Source organism: Akebia trifoliata, chromosome 11, assembly GCF_017979445.1.
Source record: "Akebia trifoliata isolate Shusen 1 chromosome 11, ASM1797944v1, whole genome shotgun sequence".
NCBI classification, from domain to species: domain Eukaryota; kingdom Viridiplantae; phylum Streptophyta; class Magnoliopsida; order Ranunculales; family Lardizabalaceae; genus Akebia; species Akebia trifoliata.
In genome coordinates, this window is record NC_141385.1 from 50100662 (window position 1) to 50118109 (window position 17448).

Here is a 17448-nt window from a genome sequence, read left to right on the forward strand (position 1 = left end):
ATGAAGGTAAGATGAACTAATATCCCTTTTTTATTATATTAAATAAACTATAAAATATAATAATTGTAGTATATCGGATCGAATGTGGTGAACCTATATCCAAAAAGAATTCAAATATGAAAAAATATTTGAATTCAAATTTGATATTATAAATTTTCAAATAATATCTAATTTTTCGAATACGAAATCAAATTTTCAATTATCCATTAACAATCTTATAAATTGAGATTTTGTGGATAACAAACTTCATAAAGTAAGGTTTTCTTGGAGTTGTTAGAATTCCAAGGGAGTTTTTATAAAAAAAATGAAATAGTTGGATCTCTCAGGTAAAGATCTCAATATTTTAAGCGTTACTAGTAAAAGCGCCCTCGATCCGCGGGGTGTGCGGATCCGCTTTTGACCCTTGAGGTTTGAGAGTCGCCATCTAGTTATTACGGTCTAGGAACCGAATACTGACTCTAAACGGATAAAAAACTAATCTAGAACAGATAAAAAAATTGAATTCGGGGATCACATTACGGGGTTGGAAGGTGTTAGGCACCAACCCCGCCCGGCCAAAGCCGGTCTCTACTAATTTCCCAAATAAATTACATTGCTAAAAAGACCTAATCAATAAAAAAATAAAAAATACTTACCTTTTCTGAACGCAATGGTTTTTTTTCCCTCAGATCTGATAGAACAACTTCTTGTACAGTATTCCTCGCTTCGTTCTATCACCGGATCTGATTTCTAATCTCTAAGTTGAAGTATCTCTTTCTTAGATCTGAATTCTTTGGATTTGTTTATGGGTTTTGGGGTGTTTTTGAAGGGCTTCTAGGTGTTTTTTGAGCTAAAATTAAGGTATGGGTGTTAAGTAAGGAGTTGGGGCTTCAAAATTGAGGTTTATGGGAGGCTAGGGGGACTTTTAGACCTACTTCTTTTAGGGTTTATGATTTAATACAAAAATAGGGTGTGATGACCTCTATTTATAGATTTTTTAGGGGTTTGTAGACACCCAAATTTGATCGGGCCCTCGATGCAAAATGCCCCAAAAATCGCAAAAATTGGAATGGACTCCGAGGTCCAAACCTACAAAAATACGACGTATTTTGTCATCTTATTTTCAATAAACGGTCCAAGGCTTCTCACGTGGCTCACGGACCGAAAACTAGCCCACTCAACTCAACCCCCAAACCCATTTTTATTCTAACCAAACCTAAGCCCACTCAACTCAATTCCCAAACCACTCTTATCCTACCCAATACCCAAGCCCATTCAACTCAACCCAAATCTATTCCTATTCAACCCAACACATTACCCAAGCCCAACTCTCTACCCAAGCCCAACATCACAACCAATCACCACAATCATCAAGGTGTGACACATGTCATCACCCCCTTCCACCTCCCTCATCTAACCAACCAACCAACCAACTCCATTACTTCCCTTCAAAAATTAATTCAACCCATAACCCTACCCTAACCTATCCTATCCATTCTCTCAAATCAAACACTTATAACCTATCACCCTCCCCTAATCTACCTCCATCATTTCCTACAAAACCTACATCTACAATCTAAACCTACACTCATCCTCTCAAATCAAACACTCATCCTTTCATATCAATTCATCTCAACCCTTCATTTCCACCCACTTTCACACATGTCATCATCTCCCTCACCCTCCCAAAATATCATCAACCACCTCATTAAATCATTCATTCTCTTAAACCAAACACCATTTAATCACAACTACTACCTTAAACTCACCTCACCAAACACTCAACCCAAATGGGTTGGGTTGGATCCAAACCATTTGGGTCAAAACTCACCCATTTAACCTTCTTACACAAATACCCTTCAATCCCCATTAAATTACACCCACCCTTCTCTTAAACCCCATACCATTCTACCACTTCTCAATCCTTTATCCCATTATACCCTCAAAATAACCCCACAACCTCTATAAAAACCCCATCACTCTCAACTCTCAAGCCTAATGAAAAATCCCACATCTAACCTTCCAAAAGATAAAAAAGAAACCACTCTCTCAATCTTTCTCTCTTAACCCTCAACTCATCTCACAAACTCTCAACTCTCAACTCTCAACCTTCTCTCAAACAAGTCAAGCAAGGAAAAAGAAATCAAAGAAAGTCAAAGGAAGTCAAGGAAGGAACAAGGTGGGTTTGGACCAAGAACATCCCCCTCAACTTCCCTCCTCTACTCTCCCATTCTCTACACTTTTGCACACACCACTATGGTCTAAATCACCCAAGGGCCCCTTCTTCATAAGGGTGCCCCCAATGATTTGAACCTATATCGAAAGCCCCTCACACTTGAGGGCACACATCAAACGTTTTTATTTTTATTTTTATTTTCTTTATTCCAAAAAAACCGAATCCGAGGTTACCACCTATGGTGGATGGAGTAGGGTGCCTAACACCTTCCCTACTCCATAAATGGACCCCCTTACCTTGAATCAAGGTTGGACCAAACATGCATTATCCAACGAGAGTCATCATATGTCCAAAGTGACATGTTTTTCAAAATACAACTTCGGGTGACCATTCACACCCATTTCCGAAAATGAATGGTGGCGACTCCAAAACACCCCAAAGTGGAGGGATGTTTTTCAAAACATCGAAAATCCCGTGTCCACAGGGTTGATTTAGATAGAGTTAGTGTTTAATTAGAGTTCTTTTAATTAGAGTTGTGTTTTAGTTATAATTGTTTTAGGTAGAGTTGTGTTTTAATTAGAATTATTTTAGGTAGAGTTGTATTTTAGTTAGAATTCTATTAAATAGAGTTATTATTTAATTAGAACTCTTTTAGGGTTTTAACTTTTGTTCTTATTTGATTGACTTTTAATATTTTGACTTTAGTCTTAATTGATTGACTTTTAATATCTTGACTTTAGTTTTACTTAATTGACTTTACTTTTGACTTTAGTCTTACTAGGTTGACTTTAATACCTTGACCTTAGTCTTGCTTGATTGACTTTAATTTTTTGGAGAACCCTCCTCTATCATATCTTTAATTCTTTAGACCCCCAAATAGAGGGGTCCTTAAAGAAATATCTCACGAACCCTCAACAATTTTTCATGAGAGCCTGATTGATCGATTTTTTTAGTTCAAACTTTTAAATTAATTTCATTAATGTTTCACTTTAATTATTTAATTTTTTATTTATTAATTTCGAAATTTTTAATTATGAAAATTGTGAAATTATCATTTTACCCTCGGAGAGGACTTTTCACGTTTTAAGTCGGTTTTTAATGTTCTAGGATGTTTTAGAATCGATTTTTCGTAAGGAATTCAATGAAAATATTAGTTTGTGTCATTTGTGAAAATTTTCATGTGAAATGGTCATTTGGTCATTTTTTAATGATTTTTATCGTGAAGCTTCTTTTTTGTTTGTAATATGATGATTTTTATGTTTCTGGGATTGTATTTTCCTAGCGTAGTGTGATTTTTACAGTTTTGTCAGTTGGAGATACCTCATCCGGATTTCTGAAACATATCTGGTAACAAAATAAAACATTGGAATAAACATTCATCATTGGGAACTGTTGCAATCGGATTGACGAGTTGATTAATCAGACGAGTGCAAAAATGGGGTGTCTACAACTAGTAGTTAAGGTCGTTTTTGCTCAAATGAATCACCACATCAACAATCCAACACCACATCCCTTTAAATTTTTCATTGAAAACTTGAAATCCAATATATATAAATATGTTGTTGTGGGTGGGTGAGGTGGGGGTTGATAATGTACACTTCCACATAATTCTGAAATTTGAAATAAAAATTTAACGGTAAAAGATAATTTTTTTGATTTATTTTTTCAATTCATAGAATTTTGTCCTCTACAACTCTAAAGCATTGGATGGTGAAATCCTTACTTAGTAAGGCTAGTTGGACTCTTGTGTGTATGATTAAACAAAAATCATTTTCTTACATAATTAATTTCTATAAGAAATAGATAAGATAAAATAAAAATTTAAAGAAAAATTTGTTGGAATTTGATCAGGACAACGTCTCAGAGAGAGGATGGGGATGAATGTGAGACATGGTTTCAAATCCCATCCAAGGCGGTCAAGTCATCTTGGTATCGTTCTCCATTGAGATGGATTTACATGGCATCTTAGGACTCACATATCCCACGAGATGACTTAGATGATATTTTGAAAATCTCATTTGTGTTAGTAAAACTATATCGAATCAACTGAGATTTTTTATATTTTAATTAAAATAATTATTTTTTTAGAATTTAAAATTTTATTATATAAATAAAATCTGATTTTATGATTAAATATCTTCTAATATACCTTATTTTATTAAAAAAAATTATAATTATTTTCATATATATAAGTAAGTAATTATAAATCGAGATTTGAAAGCATGACGCGAGATCATAACATTAGAAATGTTCCACCCACTTGGAAAATAACACTTTTTTTTTTAGGAAATTCCTTTTTTAGCTAATTTTCCAAAGTAATCATAGTATTATACAAAACCTTAAGTGAAAATCACTTATAAGTTGAGATGAGAATATGTATCTTAGTATTCCTTAATGAAATCATTCCTAGGAATTTGTATTTATTTGAGTTTGTGTTTAAATGTGTTTTTGGGGAAAGAAATGTGAAGTCAAAACAATTATAAGTGGCTCCTACCAATTATAAATTTTGTAATTACATTATATTCAAAATATCTCACCAAGGATAATCAGATATATCAAGAGTGGGTGTGCGTTCGTCTAAGGTCATGACTTCAAATCTCTACATGCCTCTCCACATAAATATGACAACTTGAATATCGTAACATGTGACAAAGTGGGATGGTATGTGCGGTCTGGCCTAGGGAGATTAATCTCACTATAGGTGTGAAGATACTCCCTGAGATTAAAAAAAAAAAAAAAAAATTCATAAAAAGATTTTATTATTTATTTAATTTAATGATTCTAAATATGCCTAAGAAAACTTTTAAAATACTAATTTAGTAACTAAAAATCAAAATATTTAAAATAACAACAAATATGCCAAAAACGACAATTTTGCACCGACGCTACACTTGTTTGTACTTGAGATTTTTTTACTTCTGCTACCAAACAGGGCCTAACTGATCCGTAATGTTTCTATGCCGTCTCAATCGTACGTTTTACATCGAATATCGTTTCAGATTTGAAAATCGTGTGTGAATGGGACTCGAATTTCTGGCGTTGCTCCCACTAAAGTAATGTTTGATGTCAGTGGGACCCACACGGTTGCTTTGCCACTAACTTTTTTTTTTTGGTTCCCTTTCCGACTTATTCATGTTCTAACGTGTCTTGGGATACGTGTTCTTCCTTAAAATTGTAATGTGCGGAAGTGGGTGGAGAAACTAATGATTTCCTACTCCCAATTTCCAATTTTGTTACTGAAACTACGGACTCTTAGCTTTGATCGTGGTGGGTCCACCCATCAAGTAAAGTTTGTCTTTTGAGAATTATTATAATCATGTAAATTGGGCAGATGGTTTGTTAACATTGGGCTATCAATGGATGGATTTGGGCTGGTCTTGTTTAAGTCCTAACTTGGCCCTAAAGAGGTGGGCTAAAACTTAGACAAGTCTTTATACATGTATCTGGGCCTGGCTAAATCCAAACTCAGCCCTAATGGATTCAAGTCTGCCCTCATAAGTTTAAAAAGGATCAAACATGAGAGTAAACTAATTATTTAGTAATTTATTTTGATTATTTAAAAAAAAATAATAATCATGCATCTAATGGTAGATAATATATACATATATAAGTTGATGGGGTTGAGACTAATTGGTCATTGTAAGGTCGTTGCCCGGCCCAAATACGATGGTTCCCAAAAATTTTGAATCGTGACCTTACCTTTGCATGTTCATGAAGATCAAGGCTCTAACCTTGGTGTTTTTGGACAAGATGGCTTATGGGCCAACTAATGTTTACGTAATTTACCTCCTTTAATGGGAAAAAAAGCAACCATAATCCATTAAACACTCTCACTGGTCAATCATGTTGTGTATGAGATGTATTGTATTTTGTTGTGCCATGCAAAGTTTTAGGGGGCAATGCCCCCACCGGGGGTTCACAAATTTTTTAGGAATTACGAAAAAGGGTAATCATGTAATATTTTCTTAAGAATTTTCTATTTTAGGGGATTTCTTATTTGTGTGAAATTTACTTGTTTTAGTAACTCCCAATTTTATATATAGAGATCTTTAGGGCTGTAAACTCAAGAGAAAATAGTGATTCTTCTTGTTTTGATGGGTGGACGCAAGCATTGGCCCAATTATTATTGATTTTATGATGTAAATTGACGGATACAACCCTCTTTGATACCTAGCTACTAATTTTATTATTATTATTATTATTTTTTTGTAAATGTGTTTAGAAACATAATTTTGTGACATATGTTGCTTGGTTGTCTCTTGGCAAATCGTTGCAATTTTTTTTCTTTGTTTTTTATAACATTCATCATAAATTTCCCCCCCATCCAATTCTTATGGGCCAGGTCTACGAAAAAAAAATAGAGTTGAAACCCATAATAAAATTCTTGGATCCAAAATTCAATTTAGGACTGCAACTCGAGCGGGTTGGGTATCAATCTGCGCCCAACCGATACTTGACAAACACCAAATCATGCCAAACCGACCTTGAGCATGGAATGCTCAACCCAAGCCCAACTCAAGCGGGTTGGGGATCAACCTGCGCCCAACCAACACTTGACAAACACCAAATCGTGCCAAACCGACCTTGAGCATGGAATGCTCAACCCAAGCCCAACTCAAGTTGGGTTGGTCGGGTTGATCGGGTTGGCTCATTCCTCATTAATATTAGATAATTTAATAATAATAATGACTTATATAAAGATAAGTGATCATATGTAAAATAATATATTTCAAAGTTCACATGCATGAAACTATAAGCAAATGTTAAGAAAAAAAAATGATGATGAATAACTAAAGTTTAAAATGTGAATTGTGAATGAGAAAAAAACAAAAGTATTTAAAAATATTTGCCAGTTACAACTATATATATTAAGTTCGGGTTTGGGCAACCCAACGTCTATGCCCCTACCCAATGCGATTTTGTTTGGTCAAAATTTTTTTTTCCCGCTCAAACGCTATCTAATTGTGCCCAAACCAAGATCAGGAACCCATCTAGTTCGGGTTTGGCCCGCCCAAGTTGAAGCCTAAATTTAAGTGGGCCAGTCTAGAAATTTAAGTGGCATTTAGTGAGTGTAGGGTAGGGCTGTCAACAGATGTTTATCGGTTCGGATGCAGCAATATCCGAATTCGAATCTGATTATCCTATCAGATATCGGATAACATCTGATTAGAATTCGAATAATTTGTATATTAAAAAAATAATAATAATTTTTCCTTATCCAACTGATTTTTCATTATTAAAAAAAAAAAAAACTTATTATATATTATACCATTTATATAATAAATAAATCAAATAAGATAATGTTGAAAATCAGAAAAACTTATGAGAATGATAAGGAAATTTTGGGAGAAATCTCTGTTCTGTTTATTGAAGAGCAAACTTGGCTATTTATAGCCTTACAAAGCAAGCTTGAAAACAGGAAAAATAACAGCCCACCTTTAATCAGATCCTAATAATGTGGTAAGACTAATTCAATCAAACAACTAACCCTTAACAATAGGGATTTATTGACAGAGTGGTAACAAACCACTAAAGCAGCCTAACATCTAGAATAACAAATCTCAACAATTCCTCCCTTAAACTGAATGCTACAATCACTCAGTTTATATCCATCTCAGAACAAACTCCCAATAGCCTTCGCAGGTTCAAGAAAACATCCAGCTTGAGTGGTTTAGTCATTACATCCGCCAATTGTTCTTGTGTCCCACAATGCACCAGCTCCACTGTACCAGCCTTTGTGAGCTCTCGAAGAAAATGGAAACGTACATCTATGTGCTTACTACGACCATGCATTACTGGGTTCTTTGAGAGTTTAATTGCAGAACTACTATCACAACGAATAATAGTTGACTTGCCTTGATTCTGACCCAGCTTTCCCAACACCCTCTTCAACCATACTGCTTGGCATGCACACGAAGCTGCAGCAATAAACTCTGCCTCTGTGGTAGATAGACTTACTACTGGTTGTTTTCTTGATGACCAGGATACTGCTCCTGAACTTTATAAAAACACATAGCCTGAAGTACTCTTTCTATCCTCCAAATCTCCAGCATAATCACTATCAGTGTATGAAACAAGTTCATCATCTCTTCCCTTCTTAGAAAATTCCAAAGCCAGTTGTTTCTTTCAAATATCTTAGCACCTTTTTGCTACCTGTAAATGAAGCTCAGTAGGATTCTCCATATATCTACTAATAAGACTCACCACAAACATCATGTCAAGTCGAGTAGCTGTCAAATACATGAGACTACCGACAATCTGTTTATAGTAAGTCTTGTCCACTTTAACTCCATCTTCATCTTTCACAAGCTTAAAGCCAGGAACAATAGGATTATGAACAGAATTACTTTTGTCCATTCCAAACCGTTGCAGCACCTCCAAAGCATATTTCTTTTGACTGATAAAAACACCATCAGATCTTTGCACGATTTCAAGACCAAGGAAATACCTCATCTTACCAAGATTGTCATGTCAAACTCATGCTTCATGGAATTTTTAAACTCGGTAAACATTGAATCATCATTTCCAGTAAAAATAAGATCATCAACGTAAAGACTTACAATTAATACTTTGCCTTCTTTGCTTGTCTTGATGAACAAAGTATGCTCGTAGTCACACTTCTCAAAGCCTTCTTTTATGAAATAGGCCTCTATACGACTGCACCAAGCACGTGGTGCTTGCTTAAGCCCATAAAGTGCCTTCTTTAACTTGTAGACCTTCTGTTCATTTCCATTTTGCACATAACCACAAGGCTGCTCCACAAAAACCACTTTATCCAGCTTACCATGTAAAAATGCAGACTTCACATCTAACTGATAGATAGTCCATCCTCTTTGAGCTGCAAGTGCTATCACCAATCGAATTATCTCCATGCGTGCCACAGGTGCATATACTTCAGTATAGTCTACCCCATGTTGTTGAGTATACCCCTTCGCTACAAGCCTAGCATTGTATTTGTCCACTTCTCAATTTTCATTTAACTTGGTCTTATAAATCCATTTCACCCCAACCTTCTTTGCTCCCTTAGGTAACTCCGTCAATACCCACATATCATTGTTGTTTATTGCTTCCATTTCTAAATCCATGGCTTTCCTCCATTTCCTACTTTTCACAGTATCTTCAAAGCGAATAGGATCAGTAGTTGCAAACATAGCCAAATAAGTTTCATTATCTTCTTCAGAAATGCCTTCTCCTGTTTCATAGTCTCTCATCCAGATTGGTGGTCTCCTATTCCTCCCTTCATTAGAGCTAGGAGAGCTTTCTTCGATCAAGGAATCTGAGGAAAAATTCTCTTCAGCTACGTCTACATTAGCTTCAGGATCATTGGCTTCAAGATCATATTCAGATTCGCTCCCTTCTTCATTTTCATCAAACATAGCTGCTTCCTCCTCAAGATCACCCCATTCCAAGTCACACACAATGGATTCTTCATATTTCTTATCCCAATCCCAATTCTTGTCTTCTTCGAATACAACATCCCTACTTATTATGATTCTTTGTGAAACTGGATCATAGAGCCTATAAGCCTTGGACTCCTCACTAGCTCCCAATAAAACACAACTCAAGCTCTTGTCATCCAGCTTAGTTCTTTTACTATCAGGCACATGAACATGGGAAACACATCCAAAAACTCGAAAATGCTCAACTGAAGGCTTAACTCCGCTCCAAGCTTCTTTTGGAGTCTTATTTTTCACTGCTACTGTTGGACTTCGATTCAAGACATGCACTGTCCAATTGACTACTTCAGGCCAGAAATTTTTTGGAAGTTGCTTTTCAGAAATCATACTACGAACCATACTCATAATAGTTCTATTCTTTCGTTCCGCAACTCCATTCTGTTGTGGTGTGTAGGCAGCTGTCAATTGTCTTCGTATGCCATTTACATCACAAAAGTTGATGAACTCTTGTGATGTAAACTCTCCTTCTCGATCAGTACGTAACACTCTAATGAACGAGTTCGTCTCCTTCTCAACATGTATCTTAAAACTCTTAAAAATAGCTAGGGCTTCTGATTTTTCTATCAAAAAATAAACCCATGTTTTTCTACTAAAGTCATCAGTGAAAGTAATTAAATACCTCTTCTTGCCATTTGAGATGGGCTTGATTGGTCCACAAATATCAGCATGCACTAATTGAAGAATTTGTGATGCTTTCCAGGTGCTTTTCCTTGGAAATGAGAATCTTTGTTGCTTCCCTACTAAACAAGCCTTACATAGCCTTGAGGGAGACTTCAACTGTGGTAAACCATTCACCATCTGCTTCTGCTGAAGAGTCTTTAAGCCCTTAAAGCTCAAGTGTCCATATCTATAATGCCAAAGTTACACCATATCTTCCGTGATTGTGTTGAAACAAGTAGATGTTATAGGCTGAGATATAGCATGCAGTATGAACATTCGATTCGAAGCCATCTTCGTCTCCATTATTAAGCCTTTCTCAGGATGAAACACTTTACACTTTTTACCTTGAAACAGAATGTTAAGCCCCTTTTCTTGTAATTGCCCAATACTTCGCAAATTGTTCTTCAGCTCCGGCACATAAAATACTCCTGTGATAATCTGTGCTCTTCCATTAACTTGTAGCCGTACATTGCCCTTTCCCATTACAACCATACTTGAATGGTTGCCCAGCTTCACAGAAACTGTGAAACTTCCATCAAAATCTGAGAAGTATTCCTTCTTTCCACATATATGATTGCTACATCCTGAGTCAAGGAACCACATATCTTCTCCATTACTCTTATTCATATCAACACAAGTCATCAGTAACATCTCTTCTTCAGTTTGAGCATAGTTGGCTTCCTTCTCCTTGCTTGGACATTCCCATTGAAAATGCCCAAGCTTATGACAGTAATAACACTCCATTGTGGCCTTGTCGAAGCTTTGTCTGCCTCGTCCCCTTCCTCTTCCTCTAAAACTTCCACGTCCTCGACCCCTTCCTCCAGATAGATCTCCATGAGTAATCTTCAAAGCGTGTTCTTCTTCCACATGAGAACTCATGCGTTGTTCATGCACAAGCAGGCTGTTTTGCAACTCATCAATGGTTAAGGTGTCTATATCATTAGACTCCTCAATGGAACACACAACATAATCAAACTTTGGAGTCATGGATCTCAAAATCTTTTCAACTACAGCAACATCTCCTTTGTCCTCACCATTTGCTTTCATCTTGTTGGCTATGGCAAGGGTCAGAGCAAAATACTCATTCACAGATTCTCCTGTCTTCATGTGAAGAATTTCGAACTCCTTCCGGAGAGCTTGCAAGTGAGCACGCTATACTCGTGTTGTACCTTGAAACTTCTGCTTCAAGGAATCCCATATGTTCTTTGCTGTATCCTTGTTGAGGATTGTCTATAGGACCGAACGATCTATTGCTTGAAATAGATAGTTCTTTGCTTTCAAATCTTTCAACTTCTGATCTTCAATGTTCTTCCTCTGAGCATTTGTGAGACCTTTTGCTGCTGCAGGAATCCCATTCTCCACCAAGCTCCAATACTCCTTAGAACGCAAGAAATTTTCCATGAGCATCGCCCAATGATCATAATGGCCATCAAATTTCGGAACCGCTGGCTGCACAAACAAACTTTCTGTCATCTTACTTTAGTCACTACACACGTAGAAGGCTGCTGCTTCTAATTTTAACCAGGCCCTGTGATAGGGCTCTGATACCAAATGTTAAAAATCAGAAAAACTTATGAGAATAATAAGGAAATTTTGGGAGAAATCTCTGTTTTGTTTATTGAAGAGCAAACTTGGCTATTTATAGCCTTACAAAGCAAGCTTGAAAACAGGAAAAATAATAGCCCACCTTTAATCAGATCCTAATAATGTGGTAAGACTAATTCAATCAAACAACTAACCCTTAACAATAGGGATTTATTGACAGAGTGGTAACAAATCACTAAAGCAGCCTAACATCTAGAATAACAAATCTCAACAGATAATATATATTATACTTATTATAAGATTCGAATAATTTCAAATCTCGTTTGAGACCGAGATGACTTGTCCGAGTCATCTCAATATTGTTCACGAGACAGATTTACACTGCATCTCATTTTGGAGGGAGGACATAAAAGTCCACCTGTGTCTTCACATCAATTTGGGGTCTAAAGCTCCTATAGAATTTGGGGTAGTGCCCCAATTAAGGTAATTAGAGAATGCTCCTGTGGGCAATGGAGAAAATAATTGGCTTAATATAGTTTTGGGGAGTCATATGTGGGCTTTTAAAACATTCTCTCTGGATTTTAAGCTGAAAGAGTAGGATTTGGATGCAGATATGTTTACAAGAAAGGGTATTTGGGGTATACCTAAAATATTTTCTTGATGCAGGTCCTTCGAAAAAAAAAAAAACTTTACCAAATAGCCCAAATAATTAGGGGACGTTTAGCAAGAAAACCCTATAGTATGATTTATTGAATAATTTCCCTTAATATATAAGGTTCTAAGATATTTTATCTCTATTACATAAGCTTCCCACTTTTGAAGATCAAATTGATTGGTGATTTCTATATAGCGAACCAACTCGTAGTAGACAGTATTTTTACTCTTCATCAACGTCAAAGTTTCAAGGATGCAACACAATTCTTTCTTAAATGAGGATTGCATTTCAAATAAACATCATAGTTTAGGGAGGTGAATCAAGAAAACTAAAGTAAAGAAAGAAAAAGAGGATATTTAGAAAACTAAGTTGCACATCAACATCTCAGACATCAAACACTAGATAATTCTCTTGAACTCATCATACAAATGCGTTTCCATATAAACCCTAGCTCTCAATGGGTTTCTGCTACAACTTGGGCTTCTTCTGGACCTTTCTCTTCTTTCTTCTCTTACTCATCCCCTTCTTTGCTTCTCCTTCTTCATCACAAAACATCCAATCACATCATCTGATTCTCCTTCAAACTTACCCAACCAAAACCAAGTGTTCAAGATCAAGAACACTACTCCTCCATACATGTTGAATGAAGAATTCAACAACAACAAGAATAAGAAGAAGAAGAAGAGAAAGAAGATGAAGAACTATGGATCAAGAGCTTTCTCAGCCATGCTTCCAAAGGGTTTTATCCCTCCATCTGGTTCGTCCACGTGTCATAACAATGTCCCCACCAACTCGATCAACGCCTTCTACTGCGAGTACTCATCAACCACAAAGCCTTAAACCCCTCCTTTTTTTTTTTTTTTCTTTTTCTATCTACATTGGTTTCTAGTTAACAAAGGTGAACATGGTTTTGTTTTGTAGATTTTCTTTCTTTCTTTCATGACGTTTCTTGTTTTTGATGGATATATGAACTGTGTTGTTTGGTTTATGTTAGATTTTAAGGATACATATCAAATATCTAGGTTTGAACTTTTGACAAAGATTTGTTGATCTTGTAAATAAATAATTGAGAATAAAAGATCAGAAGCTATGAACCCCCCATTAAATTTTACTTGTTTGACTTTGTCTTGAATATCCAGAAACTCTATTAGTTTCTCATAGAATCGAGCCCATGGTTTTAGAACTCGTCCGAGATGACTCAATCTGTCAATGTGAATTATCCATCATGTTGACTACTGCAAGATCCGAGATGACTCATCCAATATATGGAAATCGGCGAGTTTTCATGCATGTCAACTACTAGGTAAAATAATTATTTTCTTTTTGTGATATATTTAAATGGTTGTCATTTATAAAAATTAATCCATCTTATTATAATAAAAAAACATAAATATATTTTAAAAAACTTTAAAATGATTTGATGAATCGTCTGAGACAAGATCTAGATGACTATTCACAAGTTTTTAACCAACTCGGGTAATTTACTTCTGAGAAGAATTAGGAAATTGGTTTGAGTCAACCCGGAATTCAATCTAACCTAGTAGACTCAGTATTATTTCGAGTTGACTCGAGCAGTTTTATAACATTCTTTCTTTTAACTCAGCGCTTGATGGGGAAGAAAGCATGTGAATTTGCATCGTTTGGGGGTTTAGAAATTAGTAGATTTTCTTTCGTAGCGTACACTCCATGCATGCACAGGGCTCTCTAGACGATGTAAGAGGTGGGATTCTGTGAAATCAATAGTTGGGTAGCTATACGACTCCCACTCTCCTTGTCCGTCGTTCCATGTAGCCCACTTTCTGGTCCACAGATCCTAGAAGGCTAGAGTACTTGGCTTCAACCTGCTTGAAGATTTTTTTCGATCCCAACTTTTGTTTTCATGGACTGTCGGCAAATTTTTAGTCCATAAAATGAAAAGCACTTTCCTTAATAAATTAGTAAGACTTCAAATCTTATTAAGGGTCGTTGAGTTCAAATAGATTATCAAATCAGTAATCCAACACCGCTCTCTAGATTTCATGGAAAAACTCACATCTAAAATAATAATAATAATATTAATGTGTGTGTATATATATATATATATATATATATATATTTTTTTTTTTTTTTTATTTCTTTACCTTTTTTGGTTTGATCTGAGGTTTTGAAAATGAATGATCAAACTTTCAAATTTAGAGTTAAATTTAACGGTGAAAAATAACTTTCTTTTTAATTTTTTTTAATTTTTTTCTCTAAAGTTCAAAGAATTTTTTTTCCTCTACATTTCCATGGCATTGAATCACATTTTTGGATGTCACAAGGTGAGCTCAACAACTCTTTCTAAGATTTGAAAGGCTACCCATACTCATATGTTAAAGATGTGGTTGCACCAATAATTTTGGCAAAATACGTAGGCTATTTTAATGAGATACCCTTATGAAAAATGATTCATGTAAAAACAAATGATTTGATGTAAACAAAAATCCAATTGTTGAGATTTACCCTTGATATAAGCGAGATCATATTTTTCTTTTGCATGAATCAATTTCTATGAGTCATTGAAACTAGTGGGTAAACCTGAACCTGTTGGATAGAACTTGAGCTTGGGTCAAGGTTGAGCATAGTTAGCTTGGGTTCGACCTCGAGTTAGGGCAACAAAAGAAAAATGCCCAATTCAAATCGGGTTTGTTGCAGGATTGCTTAAATCGACCAACCTGATTTGTCCAAATCCGAACTTAATATGATTATAATTTAAAGATATTTCTTATTTTTGTTTCTTTCACACTCATAATTCATATTTCAATATGTATACTTTTGCTTATTCATATATCAAAATTAACGTGTGATTATTTCATTAGATAAATAATTGTTTTGTTATTAATGCTTTGTTTTAAGTGAAATTTTATATTGTCATACAATGGTTATATTATAACTTTAAATATTTTTCTTTTCTTAAAAAAATTCTTATTATTAGTATAAAAAAATGATTATTTTAGTTAATTTTATACTTTTCTTCTCTTTTTAAATTTACTTATAATTTTATTTATATAAACTTTTGAAAGATATTTTTAGGAAAAATAATTTTAAGTTCTATACAGGGCATTTATCTTTATATAAACCCTTACCAATACTAAATTACTTATTGTTAATGATGAATGTATTAATCTGACTAACCCGACTTGGTTGGGGTTCAGATTGAGCATTTCATGCTCGAGGTTGGGTTGGGGAAGAGCGAGGGTTGATCCCCAACCCGCCTGAGTTGTAGCCATAATTGAATCTTGATTCTTTATTATAACACCCATATCATAAAATTAGATGTACAACTTAATTGGTGGGCCTACCTATGGTACTGGCATCATGTGATCATGTCCCCGGCATCACTTCTGTCATCACCAGGGCCTCCTATATGATCTTTAGAACATGATTGGTACTTTCCATCATATAAAAAAATCCTTCTGTGATTGGTATACACTAAATCATTCCTCATAAAAATAAAATTAAGTAACATCAAGCCATACCCCATTTCATCATGACCGTGCCCTTTCAGGTATTTTCAATTATCTTTTTAGTCCTAAGAAACTGAATGTTGTTGAAGGGATAGCTACAACCTATGTTTGACAAGATTCTCCATCATCTTGAGCCAACTTGATTACTTTCGAGTTGACATGGATGAGTCCAATGCTTTAAAATGAGTTGTGCTGGAGTGACCTCAAGATTGACCTCGTTTTACAGTACTTTTCTAATGTGGAGATGCATAGAGAACCATAGATGCTTTTCACTCGTATCTATATGAAAAGAATCTATTGTTCCTACGCACTTCCATGACGGCATAAGAAGTGTGAAATGAGGCCACTTCAGCATTATTCTTTTAAAATTTAGAATGAACTAGTGAGATCATACAAGTTGATCCCTAGGAAATCGATTCTAATCACTAAGTTTTAGAAAAGGTTGACACTACACGGTCTAAGATTTATAGTTTGTAGGGGGCTATGGGGTTGAAAGCCTTCTCTATAGACCTATATATTAGGATGGAAGTCATTTTCGTCGTAATATCCTCCATTCCTCGAGATTTAGCAATGAATTTTATGATTCATTATAATAAATTAGGATTACAATGGTGTATTTTTCGGCCGTTATTGACTTAATTTTGTTAAAAAAACCCCCTTAGAAATTAGGTCTATAACAGAGTGGGTCGACTCAGCCAACTTTCTAGTTTACTAGATGGGTTTCAAAAGACAAGCTCTAACCAACTAAAATTGTTCTCTCTCACAGTCCTGTCCCTGACATATAAATACCCTTCTCAGCACATCACAATATACATGCATCTCATACCCACTAAAACAAAGTAAATGAAGAAGACCTTTGTTGCACCACTCTTGGTCCTGATAGCATCTGTATGGCTCTTGTTGCCAAGCCATGGAGCTCGAGCTGGGCTGAGAGTCGGTGCTGACGTCTTTGAATGTGGTCGTGTTGGGGCCATTTTCGGGGAGTGCTTCACTTATTTGAGCGGTATGGCCACCCACCCATTGCCATCGTGTTGTGAAGGTGCCGAGCAGCTTGTAAGATGGCTTCTGAGCCGGAAGATAATCAGTTTGGTTGCAAGTGCTTCAAGGAAGCCGTAGCGAAGTTCCACAACATTAGGAAAAGTGCCTTGATGGATCTTTCCAAAGAGTGCCACGTGGAGTTGTATCTATACTCTGGTGATGACTGTAACAAGTGATCATTTACAAGAAGAGAAAAAAATGCAGCTCTGGTGATTGTATGTTGTTTGGCAATAAAAAGGGTAAGCCTTTATATGTCCTTCTATGTAAGTTAACTGAGAAAATTTGGTTTTTTTTTATGTTTGAGAATCTCTCTCTCACCCACTAAACAATGGAATCGGAGAATGTAATTGAGAATCTTTTATATGGGATCTACAACTCAATTATTTATACCTTTAATTGGTCTTTTTGGAAACAAAACAAATAGATCCGTCGCAGAGGTAGCCCAGATCCAAC